The 13,048-nt window shown below is 37.7% G+C and overlaps 1 protein-coding gene across 4 annotated transcripts in view; it reads left to right on the forward strand.

Moving 5' to 3' along the window:
• Window positions 1-372: 372 nt before the first annotated feature.
• Window positions 373-13,048, forward strand: part of nlgn1 (neuroligin 1) — a 238,472-nt gene continuing 225,796 nt past the window's right edge. For all 4 annotated transcript variants that reach the window (XM_084394571.1, XM_084394573.1, XM_084394575.1 and 1 more), the window contains exon 1: window positions 373-783. The gene's annotated coding sequence lies outside the window, so the exon portion shown is untranslated. The remainder of the gene's footprint in view (window positions 784-13,048) is intronic.

Raw genomic sequence — 13,048 nt, forward strand, 5'->3', positions numbered from 1 at the left:
TAATTCACTTTAATTTGAAGCAGATGAATATTGAAATATTATATAAAAGTTTGAGACTCATTGTGATAAAAAACAAAAACAAAACAAGTACAGACATTTCAACAATAAATATATATATTTATATATATATATATATATATATATATATATATATATACACAATACTCCCTGATCTCTGCTAGTTACCAACTGAGCATCTAAATGTCAGCATTCTTCATCAGATTAGATAAAAATCAAAACCTATGAGACTGAAATACCATTATGTGTTTTAAACAGAAGCACTTGGGAAAGATTTTCTAATGTCCCTTTAAAAAATATCTCCAGTAAGAGCGTTGCAGTTCCTTTACCTGCCGCAAGGGGCGTCTTTGCTCCACTTTTGAGGCGCTCACACATTCAGTTCCTCTCCGTACTGAGGGCAAGTGGAGATATCGGCATTTTATCAACCCGCGAACCCACAATCGTGAGGAACGAGGGTAAAAAAACCCTCTCTAGTCTTTTACCTTCATTGCGACACCTAAAGACTGCACCGGGATGTGTGTTTTTTTTCCCCTGATGAGACGGCGGATTGTGGATTAACATCAGTCTTAAAACTGCATTAGGGAAATCATGCTGTTTTACTCTGCGAAATAGTTGGACCGAATCATGTCGCTGTCACAAATGTTTCTTGCTTGAGCTTTCCCTTCGTTTGGATTGTATTTTTTCCCCTCCTCCTGCCTTCATTAGTGGGAGACGCACTCTGGAAATGTAGGAAATGGCAAAGAGTGTTGGAAATAGAGCTTCATGGTAATTATGTGGATCGTTTTATCTATCTCGCGAGCTTCTTGTGTTGTTTGTTTGTAAACGAGACTGTCGTGTTTTGTTCATTATATAATTGAAAATATAATTATTCTAACATGGAAGAGGAGAAAGGGAAACTTGTGCATTTGGCTGGATTGTAGGATATTGGGAAATAAAACTGCTCTAAATGTGAAATTATACAGAACAGTTACCTTATAATGCTCATAAACCGTGATCATCAGAAAGAAATGAACTGGGCTTGTGACGTGCTGTAACTTAAATAAGAATTTTAATACAATCTGCAACCCTTAAGGATCAATTGGCAAGAGTCAGGTGTATTTAAAGTGTAGCGTACACTGATGTGCTCTCCCGTCAACTTGTATATGAAAATTAATCTGTTTTGATTAAGGTGATTCTCATTTTACCCCCCTTAATTATAATTAATCCGACAAATTAGTCGAGCTTATATTAATTGACTGATAATGAGGTCTTGAAGGAACCTCTGACTCAGACAGCTTTGACGTCGTGAGTTTGTATGGAAACGCAAGAGCATCGCCTATTTGGGGATTATATATTTTTGGTTATTCCATGCGTATCATTCTGAGTGATGGAATGGCATTTTTGGATATCATTGTGCAATAATACTGTACGGTCGAGAGTAGAGGGGTGATTTGGTGGGCAACTTGTGCAGATCTCAAGGCGTAATGATAGAAATGCCGGCGTGATGATCAAGCAAACTTGCCATTCATGGTAGACACGGCTGCGTTTGTATCAACGGCTGAAAAATCGCCTTATTCGACGCTTGATGTTTGGACGAGACACGTTGAAGTTCGAGCGCTTTTTAAACATTTCTGTATTTTAAATAGCGCACTCAAAAATGAAAAATATCATCATTTACTCTCATGTTGTACCAAATTAATGTGACTTACATTCTTCTGTGAAACGGGAATTAAAATGTTAGTCAGAATCAGTCGCCATTCACTTTCATTGCGTCTTTTCTGCATACAATGAAAGTGAATGGTGACTGAATCTGTCATTCAGTTAAACGTCTTTTCTGTTTTACGGAAGAAAGTCATAAGAGTTTGGGACAACGTGAGGGTGAGTAAATGCTAATGATTTTCGTTTTGTTGAGGTGAACTGTTCCTTTCAACGTTAGATAGGCTACCAAAATTATATCATGACACCCCAGCGTCAAAACTGGACGACTTATATATTTTTTAGACCAGTGCTTCACATAAAACTTGTCAGTTGTCGAGCCATTTTGGTGAGTTCGGTTTAGCTATAAAATATTTCGAAGTAAAGACGTCGTCTTCGTATTCGAATATGGTGAAATATCGCTTCAGGGAAATAATGATCTTAAAATAAAGGGCGTCCATATTGTCATGCATAGTTATATTGTCAAAAAACTAACCGTGCAGTGGGAAGCTTTTTTGTATTTCTTCTGCCTGTCTGAAAACCAGGTACCAAATGTGTACAGGGGAGGGAGCCAGTCCATAAATAATGTAGGTTTTGACTCTTCCTGCTAATATTGCTTCATGGCTTCTGATAAATGAAGACAGCCGCCCCCAAGGCCCATTTGTGTCTTCACACGAACACGTTTTATGTACTCCGCCATCCTCAAAGTTTTTTCTTATCCCTTTGCTCCAAATTCTGTGTAAAGACGCAATGCCACATTCAAAGCAAAGTAAGCTCTGAGGTTCTGATACTGCTTTGATGAAATGCAGCATCAGTGCAGCCTAAAACTTTGCTGATGTCATAACAACAAAGTTGATATTTGATCATTTTTATTAGCCTATTTCATATTTCTGTTCTTTGCACGTTTCTATATGCATACTATATTTCTTACGCATTTCTGAAAATGTATTTTCTGCATAAATCCGTGTAAATGCTTTTTTTCTTTTTCTTTTGTGGTGTATGCAGATGTGCTGCCTTAGCAGCGTAAAGATGGCGAATGTCTTTTAAGTCTTTTAAATGTATCCTTCACCCAAAAAAATGTGAATTCTGTCATTCATTTACTCACCCTTATGGTGTTCCAAACCTGTACGAGTTTCTTTCTTCTGTTGAACACAAAAGAAGATATTTCAAAAACTGTTGGTGATTAAACAGTTGATGTTAGTCATTTACTTCCATAGTAGGGAAAATAAATACTATGGAAGTCAATGGCTAACGTCAACTGTCTGGTGACATTCTTCAAAATATCATCTTTTGTGTTCAACAGAAGAAAGAAACTCATACAGATTTGGAACAACATACTGTAAGGGTGAGTAAATGATGACAGAATTACATTTTTTGGGTGAACTATCCCTTTAAGCTTATAGTGGCTGTCAAGATGCTTAATGGTGTCACACTAAAGTTTACACCGAGATTGGTTTGGAAAGTCTTTCCATTTACTGAGTTGACATTAAACCTTTGTCGGTTACATGGTGATTAATTACCAGGGCTTTGTTCTGCCTTTATTGATGCTCTTCATTATGTGATATGAGGATCGCTTCATAATCAGCAGGCAGAGCGTACGTCACTGTTCGAAAGCTTAAAGGGGAAAGCGATGTGTGAGAGTGTGTGTGTGCTGAGTGGTTGTCTCCACAATATTCTTACATTTTTCAATGGCCATCTGGGAGTTGTGTTGGTTTATGGTCTGAAAGTAATATTGAGTCGTGATCGTGATGTCAACTGTCCGATTTAATTTCTTACAGTGTACGTTATGTATCTGCAGATATTGAAGGTCTGCTATTATAATGCTGTGATTTCCCACTGAGATTTATAATCATCTAAGACTGAATAGTAGCTTTTCAGAGAATATCATAATTGCTATTGTATGCCTAGTTGTTTTGACAGAAGCCACCACCACAGTTAGAACTCCCTCTCTCTTTAAAGAGAGATGCAGCAAGATTGTATATGGCAGATAATGTGTCAACATTGTCTGGTCACACTCTGATTTTGTTATTTACTTTTAAAGGTGCACTAAGTAAAAAACTATTTTATACCTAAAGGAATGAGCAGTATGTATGACAAATATGTTTAGAGAATGTAATACTTGCATGAGATGAAGACTCCAGTCATATCAGTGTATTTAGAAAAAATTATTATATTCCACATAAGGGTGGTTCATTTTCATGATGACTATTACTGTTAATGAATGAATGTCCAGTAACCTACATTCAAATTATTGTTTATTATTATATATAATTTATATATAAAGTAAAGATTTATTAGTAGTAGCCTATTCTTGGCATTCATTTGTGGACCCAGTATCAATGGACGAATAAAGATTAAGTAAATATTGATAAATATTTGTTTTAAACCAATTTCCAGTCTATTTTTCATGGTAAGATCACATGACCAGCTGAACTTTATCTCTGATATTCAACTCTTCAGACCATCTTATTCAACAATGATGTGTCTCAGATGCTTCCAAATCCTGCTGAACTCTCAACCACATTGGCACGCGTAGAATATTAATTCACAAATCGTGGGCCATTAAATGTGATTAAGGCGATGTGATGTGTCTCCCTGCATACATCCTGAGTGGAGCATGGCACCCGCTGTCTTTTAATCTGCTTTATTGTGCAGACGAATGCCTTTCTTTGACTGTCTTCGTGCTTGTTTTGTTTTTTTCTACTGCAAGAAAACGATTATTTTGCTGTAATCATTTAGACATGGCTGACATCGCTGTTCGCAGCAAGCTGGAGTGAAACGACAATGGTTGCCCTTTGAAGGATACGCAGTGCTGTGTGTTTCACATATCTGTGCTGTCAGGTTCAGGATTTGCAGTGCATTTGATGAGGAAGGCATTAGGCCCGCTAAAGCCTTGTTCACCTTTCATTATTCCCTCGTGCCTTGATCCTTCGGCACAATGCAGTTTACCAACTTTGTATAGATGTAAACTTGCGTTGCTAATCTGATCATTTGACGTGTGCGCTCAAATAATTTGTTAAAAATGGCTATCAGACGGTTGTGACGCAACAAAACAGCATTTTCAAGTTCACACAAAAAATTTAAATTGTCATAAATGACTCATCCTCATGTTAATCCAAACCCTTTTGGATTATACCTTTTGGACTTTCGCTCATTTTGGAAACACAAATAAATATATTTATTAGAAGATATCTGTCTCTCCATTGAATGTCAATTTCACCAAAACTCTGACACTTCAAAAAGTTTATAAAGACATTGTGAATGGGGCAGAATTAGCGTTGATATCGTGATGTGCGCATTTGTGATAGTCACATCTCAGGATGTGCGATGTCTAGTATAGTATAGTATAGGTATCATAGTAGTTGATCCGTACGGACCAAGAACCATGGTTTGAAACGCGTGATTCTTTGATTAATTGCATAGGTTAACCATCAGAGCGAAAGTTTTTATCTTTTGAATCTTTTACATGTGTAAAAGGTCCGGTCAGTTTAAACATTCAAGTGATTTTAAACCATTCGAGTGCAAGAAGAGGCGAAAGAGAATTCAATTCAGAACTTTTGCATGGGCACAGACTGGACACGAACACCGAATTTCGTTCTCTTCCACGTCTATTTGTGCTTGAACGGACCCATGATTATCATTATTTCCCAAAATCTTGCAGCCCTAATCATGATAGTGTCAAAATATGAATTGAGCGGTTTAATCCAAGTCTTCTGAAGAGACATGATCACTTTATATGATGAACACATTTAAATAATGCTTATGTGATCAACACACATACTTGGAGCACATCGAATATGCTAAACTGAAGCTCAGACGTGCTTGTGTGACTTTTTATTTGTGTTTTGAAGATGAAGTCTTATGGGTTTGGAACAACATAAGAGCGAGTATTTGATGTCATAATTTTAATTAACTTACCTGTTAATGTCCACAATTGACCCTTTGCAGGGAGTTTGATTGTCAGGCGATCTGACCAATCATAATCCGCCATCCGCCGAATCCGCCATTTTTGTCCGACAAAGCAGTCGGGAAAGTTAGTAGTAGGGATGTTGCGGTGACGGATTTTTACCACCGGTTAATCGACGTGTAAAAAAACCGGTAATCCCGGTGTCACCGGGGTTGCGTGTCGGGGATTTCGGGTGGCCGAAAATGCGGACGTGCACACGTCTCAATTTACTTTCACTTTAATTAACGGCAATTCAGTAGCATTTGTTTGAATTAATCATGGGTTAATTTATTTTATTCTTAATAAAAATACACAAAACAATAAGACACTCGCTTGTATTACACACATCTTTATTGCAAAATGAATAATAACTTAACACACCATGTAAAAACTAAACAAAAGCACTTATGAGACACCTTTAAAGTGCATTTATTAACAAAACGAACCACTGCACACATCGTGCAAGTATCAAACAAGAAATTATATATATATATAAAAAAAAAAAAAAATCACTATTCGTTAAATAAAGTGCCTGCCTTTTTCAGCAAAAAAAAAAAAAAAAAAAAAAAAAAAAAAAACCCACAACCATCGAATATGAAACGAACGAACATCAAAAACTTCGTTAAATAAGGTAGCCTACCCGAATAATCACTGGACACTTAAGTGCAAAAAAAAAAAACTAATATAAAAATTTACCTCACGTTTGCATTTCTCTTTGAAACCAGATCTTCCGCCATCCTTTGCCAGTTAGCTCGCCTCACTCTCCTCAAATGATAAATGAAATCGGACACCTGCTGCTTTACTGCGGCGCTCGTTCCGCTTACGCTAAATTACGAAGGCACGTAGTCACTAACTGAATTAAGTGCTTTATTACTATAGGCTAAAACTTCAACACGATGGGGACGGTGCCGGTGGTCAAGTGCTATGACCGGTAGGTGGGTTAAACACCGTGTATCACCGGTAACACCGACTATCGCAACAAGCCTAGTTAGTAGGTTAACGTCGGTGGATTTGAACTTTGAAAAACGGTGTCTTTCCACAGTTGAAACAACATTCCTTCTGATGTTCATTCATGTTTATTTGAGGTTATAAATTAACTAGAAGGAAGAGATGATCGGTTCACGAGCAGCTTTAACTGAGGCTCTACAGCGATCTGTCACGACACATTAAAGAGCCACAAAACTGTATTTTTTTTTTACATTTCTTAAAAAAATGACAAAATTTGAAAGTTGAGACTTTGTTTCATATCAAAAGTAACCTGGTCTGTCCTGTCTGTCAGTCCGTTGTCAGTGTCCTCTCTGCTCCGCGATGTATTTTTCACTGTGAGAGCGGCGTGGCTTGTCGGACATAGCAACAGTAACTAAAGGGGGCGGGTCTTTGCGAACGGTCAATTATGTGGTTTGTAAAGAAACAAATGTACTTTTCGTTTAAAGACTGTTGAAAGTGCACTGCATGTAACAGACTCTCAAAAACCACAATCCTGAGAATCCATTAGCAATGTTCTGTTCATGACATTGTTCCACTTATGGGCTTTTTTTTTATGGCAGACAGTTATTACGAGGCACAATGGGTTGCCATGTCTCTCTCTCTGATCCCCTTTTCAGAACGCACTTGGTTTGATCCATTGGAAATGCAGCTTTCATCATGGCTGAAGTGTTCTTCTGTTCTCCCGTGGTTAGCTCCGCCTTGTCCAAGAGCCTTGACCTTTCTCTGCCTGTGTGTGCGCAAACTGGCCGCCATTTTCATGGTCCCTTAAGACTGCAACTTTTTTCTTCGGTGGGAAAGACATTCTCTCGAAGGCAGTGGAAGTCAAGCACAGAGTGTTCTGAGTGCAGAAAGTGCCAGACAAAGTTAAACTGTCTAAATGGACTGGTGCGTCTGTTCCGGAGAAGAACACAGTTCTGGGAAGCAATTGGCTCCCTCCCCCTGTCGTTATAGCAGTCAAAATTTCACTTCCCACCTCTCCGTCGGCAGTGGAGTGTGAGGACGGTTTGGATCGATGGGCGCCTTGTCATTCTAAAGGTGTGATAGGTAGGCAGCCGTGTGTCCTCTCCCTCCCTCCGTCTCTGCCAGCTAAAGCCGGTGTTTACACTTGGACACCTGTCTACTCTTCACACTCGCTTCAGACAAAGGATTCAACGTAGGCTGTGAAACGCTTGCCAAATCCCAAAACAAACCTTTTGTGAAGACTACATTTGCACAAACACTGCATGTGTTGCTATTAAGCGTCTTTGTTTCATTCTAGTCTTTGTTAAATCAGGGTTCAGGTCAGGTCAAGGTTGGATCTGTCCCCCCACCACACACACACACACACACACACATTTGAATGCTTCTTGATGTTTATCTTCGCCACATGCTCATTGACCAGAGGCTAATGTGACATTTCTGTGGGATGAAGACCTAAATGTCCCACATGCAATAATCAGGCTAAATCTGTCAAGCACTTTATGGGTTTTGCGGATTGCTTTTCAAAGCCTGCATTCAACACTCCTCATATTAAGAACGATAAAGATACAGTTGGTTTTTCACGTCCATGTTTTACAGGCTTTGTAATTTCGCTACCTTCCTAATAAATCTCCCAATTATTACTTTGATGACAACGAGTGTAATTGAATCTTCTACACGCAGCTTATTTGACTAGGTTCTGTATGCTCCCTCCCTTTTTCAGGACCTGTTAATGTAGCTTATGTAATGTAGAGAACGTCATAGAAAGCAGGTCATCGAAATATAATGCAATCGGCATATTTCATCTGTTAATCCAACACTCGCAGCATTCAGATTCATGATCCTGATGCCTGTGCGAAAGTGCATGTGGGAGGAGATGTTTGCTTAGAGACAGCAAGAGCTTTTTTTGTTTTTTACACATCACAGTGGTAAACTGGAGAACTTGCACAGCAGATATCACTAAAATGGCAGTATGGTGAATGTTATTAATATCTGCAAACATGACTTTACAAACCTAAACCTTTTTAAAGAGTGGAAAAAATTTATATAAATATGTATGTGTGTAATAGTATGCTGTTGTATCAAAAGGACATTTTTTTTTATTATAATTTTTTTCGGTGTCACTTTTAAATAAATTTGTACGTTGTGATATCATTATCGACCAAACATATTTTGTTATTTAAATTATATATAGCACATAGCAATTTTTTTTTGCTTATATCATTTCCACACAATTATGTATATATTACACTACTGTTCAAATGTTTTGAGGTCAGTAAGATATTTCAAATACAAATAGATATTTCTATTTCAAATAGATGCTGTTCTTTTGAAACTTTCATTCATCAAAGAATCTTAAAAAAAGGAGAACTCCGGTCAATTTTAACATTGAGCTCATTTTTTTGTACATTTGGAGTGCTGTCAATACAGAGAACAACGACAAAAATCGGTGTTGCCTACACCGAGTTATTCTATTTTTTAAATTTGCACCCTGTTGACTTCAACGGGGCAATGTTTAAACCTGCTTTTAGCCTCTTAACATCCTTGATGTGTCATTACAAGTGCACAGAAAATGTGAGTGATTCAGTTAAGTTAATTCAGCCAGCGCTCATACCTGTATTTACTTCCTGTTTTCGGTCAAAGTCCATAGTAGTCGATTGTCGAGTTCACGCGCGTGATCATAGGTAACTAAGCAACAGTGGAGAACTCGACAATCGACTACTGTGGGCTTCGACCGAAAACAGGAAGTAAATACAGGTATGAGCGCTGGCTGAATTAACTTAATTTTTATTAATATCTTTCACATCTACTGCAGTCAGATTCACCATGTTCACTCTGAAGGAATCACTCACATTGTCTGTGCACTTGTAATGACACATCAAGGATGTTAAGAGGCTAAAAGCAGGTTTAAACATTGCCCCATTGAAGTAAACAGGGCGCAAATTTAAAAAATTGAATAACTCGGTGTAGGCAACACCGATTTTTGTCGTTGTTCTCTGTATTGACAGCACTCCAAATGTACAAAAAAATGAGCTCAATGTTAAAATTGACCGGAGTTCTCCTTTAAAAAAACACATTTCCACAAAAATATTAAAAGCAGCACAACTGTTTTCCACATTGATAATAATAAGAATGTTTCTTCAGCGCTATATCACAATGATTTCTGAAGGATCATGTGACACTAATGTGGAGTAATGAGGCTGAAAATGAAAAAAATGTAGTTTAAATTGTACTAATATTTCACAATATTACTGTTTTTACTGTAGCTGTTTTGTACTGTACTAAAGCATAAGAGACTTCTTTTAAAAACCGACCCTAAACTTTTGACTGGTTGCGTAAATATAATTATAAAAAAAGAAATCTTTGCAAGCAAAAACATATTTGTTGCCAATAAAGTGGATTAATTTGGACACATTTTAGATCATCCCAATTGTTGTAAGATCATGAGATTTAGCCATACCGTAAACCAACTATTGTTTTTAGTTTGCACAGTTGTTGGAACCTCTTTACTATCACATGGTATTACCGCAAATTAAACAGCATTTATATCTAGAATGCACCTTGTGTTGGTCACTGGTACCGGATATGCCCAAATCTCTTGTTTAGAGCTGCCTGAACAACATTAAAGGGGTCATATAATGTCATTTTTGTACAAGCTAATATGATTCTTTAGGGTCTAAATTAAAAGTTTGTAATATACTTTAATTAAAAATTCTCATTAGTATTGTAAGAAAACACTCATTTTACCTGGTCAAAAACAGCTCTGTTTTCAGCACGCTGTTTCAGTGCATGTGTCTTTAAATGATAATGAGCTTTGCTCACCCCGCCCCTCTGTTCTGTGCGTACACCGTTTAAAATAATAATACAAAAATCATAACGCGTTGTTCATTATAAACGTGGGATTATGAATTATATTGAGAAAGTCGTACATAGAAAACATGCCATAATGTACCCTGAGTGTAAAAATAGCCACATTCATCGTGAAGCGTGCAAGCTATTTGCAAAGATTAATATAAAGATTAATATAAAGGTCAATAAAACGTTACACTCACTTCTTCTTCTGGAGGTGCAGCAGGAACACGAATAGTTGGTACCGATCCTTTTTTTCTGGAGCAGCTTCTTAGCAAAAACAGCCTTATACTGACCTCGTTTGTAAAGCAGTCTGGTGTGTGAAATGATTCGCGCAAACATGACAGCATTGACGTTGATCGTGGGGAATATTCCCTTCGAAAACAAACTCAGCCACTGCGTCTTCAGCTGTACGGATTTAGAAACATCATCAATATGACTGCTGTGTTCCTTATTACACCCAAGAACAGAACAGCACAATCGTTAGACGCCATTCTGCTCAGCACTCCAGCTATCAACAATGAACGCGCCGGTCGGCGCGTGCTATGATTGACAGCTCGCTCACGAGGGCGCGAGGGCGGGTCTGTGTTTGAAACGCTGCTGTCAATCAGCCATCGTGGGAGGGGCGTCGATATTGTGACGTCACAATATCGAACAGCTTGATTTGAGACAGAAGGAAACATACAAGAAGATTAAAAAAAAAACACTGGATGGATTTTTATCATTTTATGATGGTTGTGTACAGGCACTGCCAACACACATTTCAGTACAATCAACTTGTAAAAGTGCATGTACCATTATATGACCCCTTTAAAGTTTACTTCCTATTTATATAAATGGGATGTGTACGCATGCTCCGAAAATGTTGTCCCTACCCTTAAACCTAACTCTAACCATAACTTATCCCTAATATCAGAGGGAAATGATAGGTGAATAACACTGACGTAGAATCACCTGGTTGTAAGGCTAAAGTTGACATAAACTGTAAACTTGTCCCTCTAACTGTACCGTTGTTATGAATAATGCAAAGGCCCAGTGGTGGTCGTACACCTCAGCATTTCTGCCGGCATTCGCTCTTGCAGGTGCTGGGAATGAGTTATGCGTAATTGTGTATGTTTTTGTGAGAGCATAGGCTATGTGTGCACATTTGCATGTACAGTGTGTGCGTTTGTGTGAGTCTCACAGAATAGATTTAAAATATTCTCATGACTAGGTCGTCATTGAAAAGCGGTCCACTTGAGTAAGATCAGCTCTGCTGCAGCAGTCTCTTTCTTTCTGTCTTTCAGTTGGATTGACGGCTGCTTACACGTTGTCATCTGAGGACAAGAAGTTCTTCTGCTCATTTCAAATCGGCGTTTTCTGTCAATGCGTCTTCACTTGCAGCTCTCTGCAGTCTCGGGAGATGGACGTGTTCTCATTGCGCACTATTTTAATGTGCATTTATTTATGTACGGTCTCATCGGAATCTTAAAGCAATAGTTCACTCAAAAATGACAATTCATCATTTACTCACCCCTTGTCTTTCTAAACCTGTGTGTTGTTTATGTAAAATGTACAAAGTCACAGTTTTACGAATCTTGGCATAGATTCCATTGAATCCAACGGAGGATTTTGCAGTATTTTAAAATGATAGTTTATGAAATTAGTGTGCTTGAGATGAGCTATTTTAAGGCCATACAATTTTAAGTAGGCCAACGGCATAGTTCACCCAAAAATGGAAAATTCTGTCATGATTTACTCACCCTTATGTCATACCAAACTTTTGTGACTTTTTTTCTTCTATAATGTCCATTATGTCCATAAACGATGGAAGGTAGGAACCAAAATTGCACCAACACTCTTCAAAATATTTTCGTTTTTCACTTCAGATAAGAAGTATGAAAACATAAAGTGAAGAAGAAAAGATTGTTGTAAAGAGAAGTGTTTTACAGAACAAACAGCATTATGGTTTGGAGTGACATGAGGGTCAGTAAATGGTCAAATTTTGATGGTCCCTTTAACACATTCTGTTGACTACAGTATAAGCAACGTTACACCTACACTCATTAGAGTGTTAGTAAAGTATTAGTAGACTGGTAGGGTTAGGGTTAGAATAAGTTGACAGGTGCAAAGTTACTTATAGTCAGTAGTATGTCTGTTGAAGGACCATCACAATAAAGAGTTAGCAGATATTAAGCAGACAGTCTACTAATACTCTAATGAGAGTTAATTGACGTGTAGTTGCAAAGTTGCTTAAAGTCAACAGAATGTTCAAAAGGGACCATCAAAATAAAGTGTTACCGAATTTTTTTTTTTTTTTGGATGAATTATTAATTTAAGCTTTGCAGATTTTTAATTTGTTATCTAAAATTCCATTTTCGCACACCGTATTCATTGTGTGAGTGTTAAAAAAAGACCTGATGTCAACTGTCACTTTGTTGTACCACTCAGAAAAATGTGTGAGTGGCATTACTGACTGATGATATGATGGATTACTCTGTCATGCAAATGATGGTTAATTTTAAGTGAGTCTTTGATGGCAGCTCTAATAAACTCAGGGTCTTCTCAATCAGACTTTAGATTTCCCAAACTCCAGATTCGCCAGTGCGACCATTCTGACCTGCAAGCTAAGCATAT

Source organism: Rutilus rutilus, assembly GCF_951802725.1.
Source record: "Rutilus rutilus genome assembly, chromosome: 22".
Classification (NCBI taxonomy): domain Eukaryota; kingdom Metazoa; phylum Chordata; class Actinopteri; order Cypriniformes; family Leuciscidae; genus Rutilus; species Rutilus rutilus.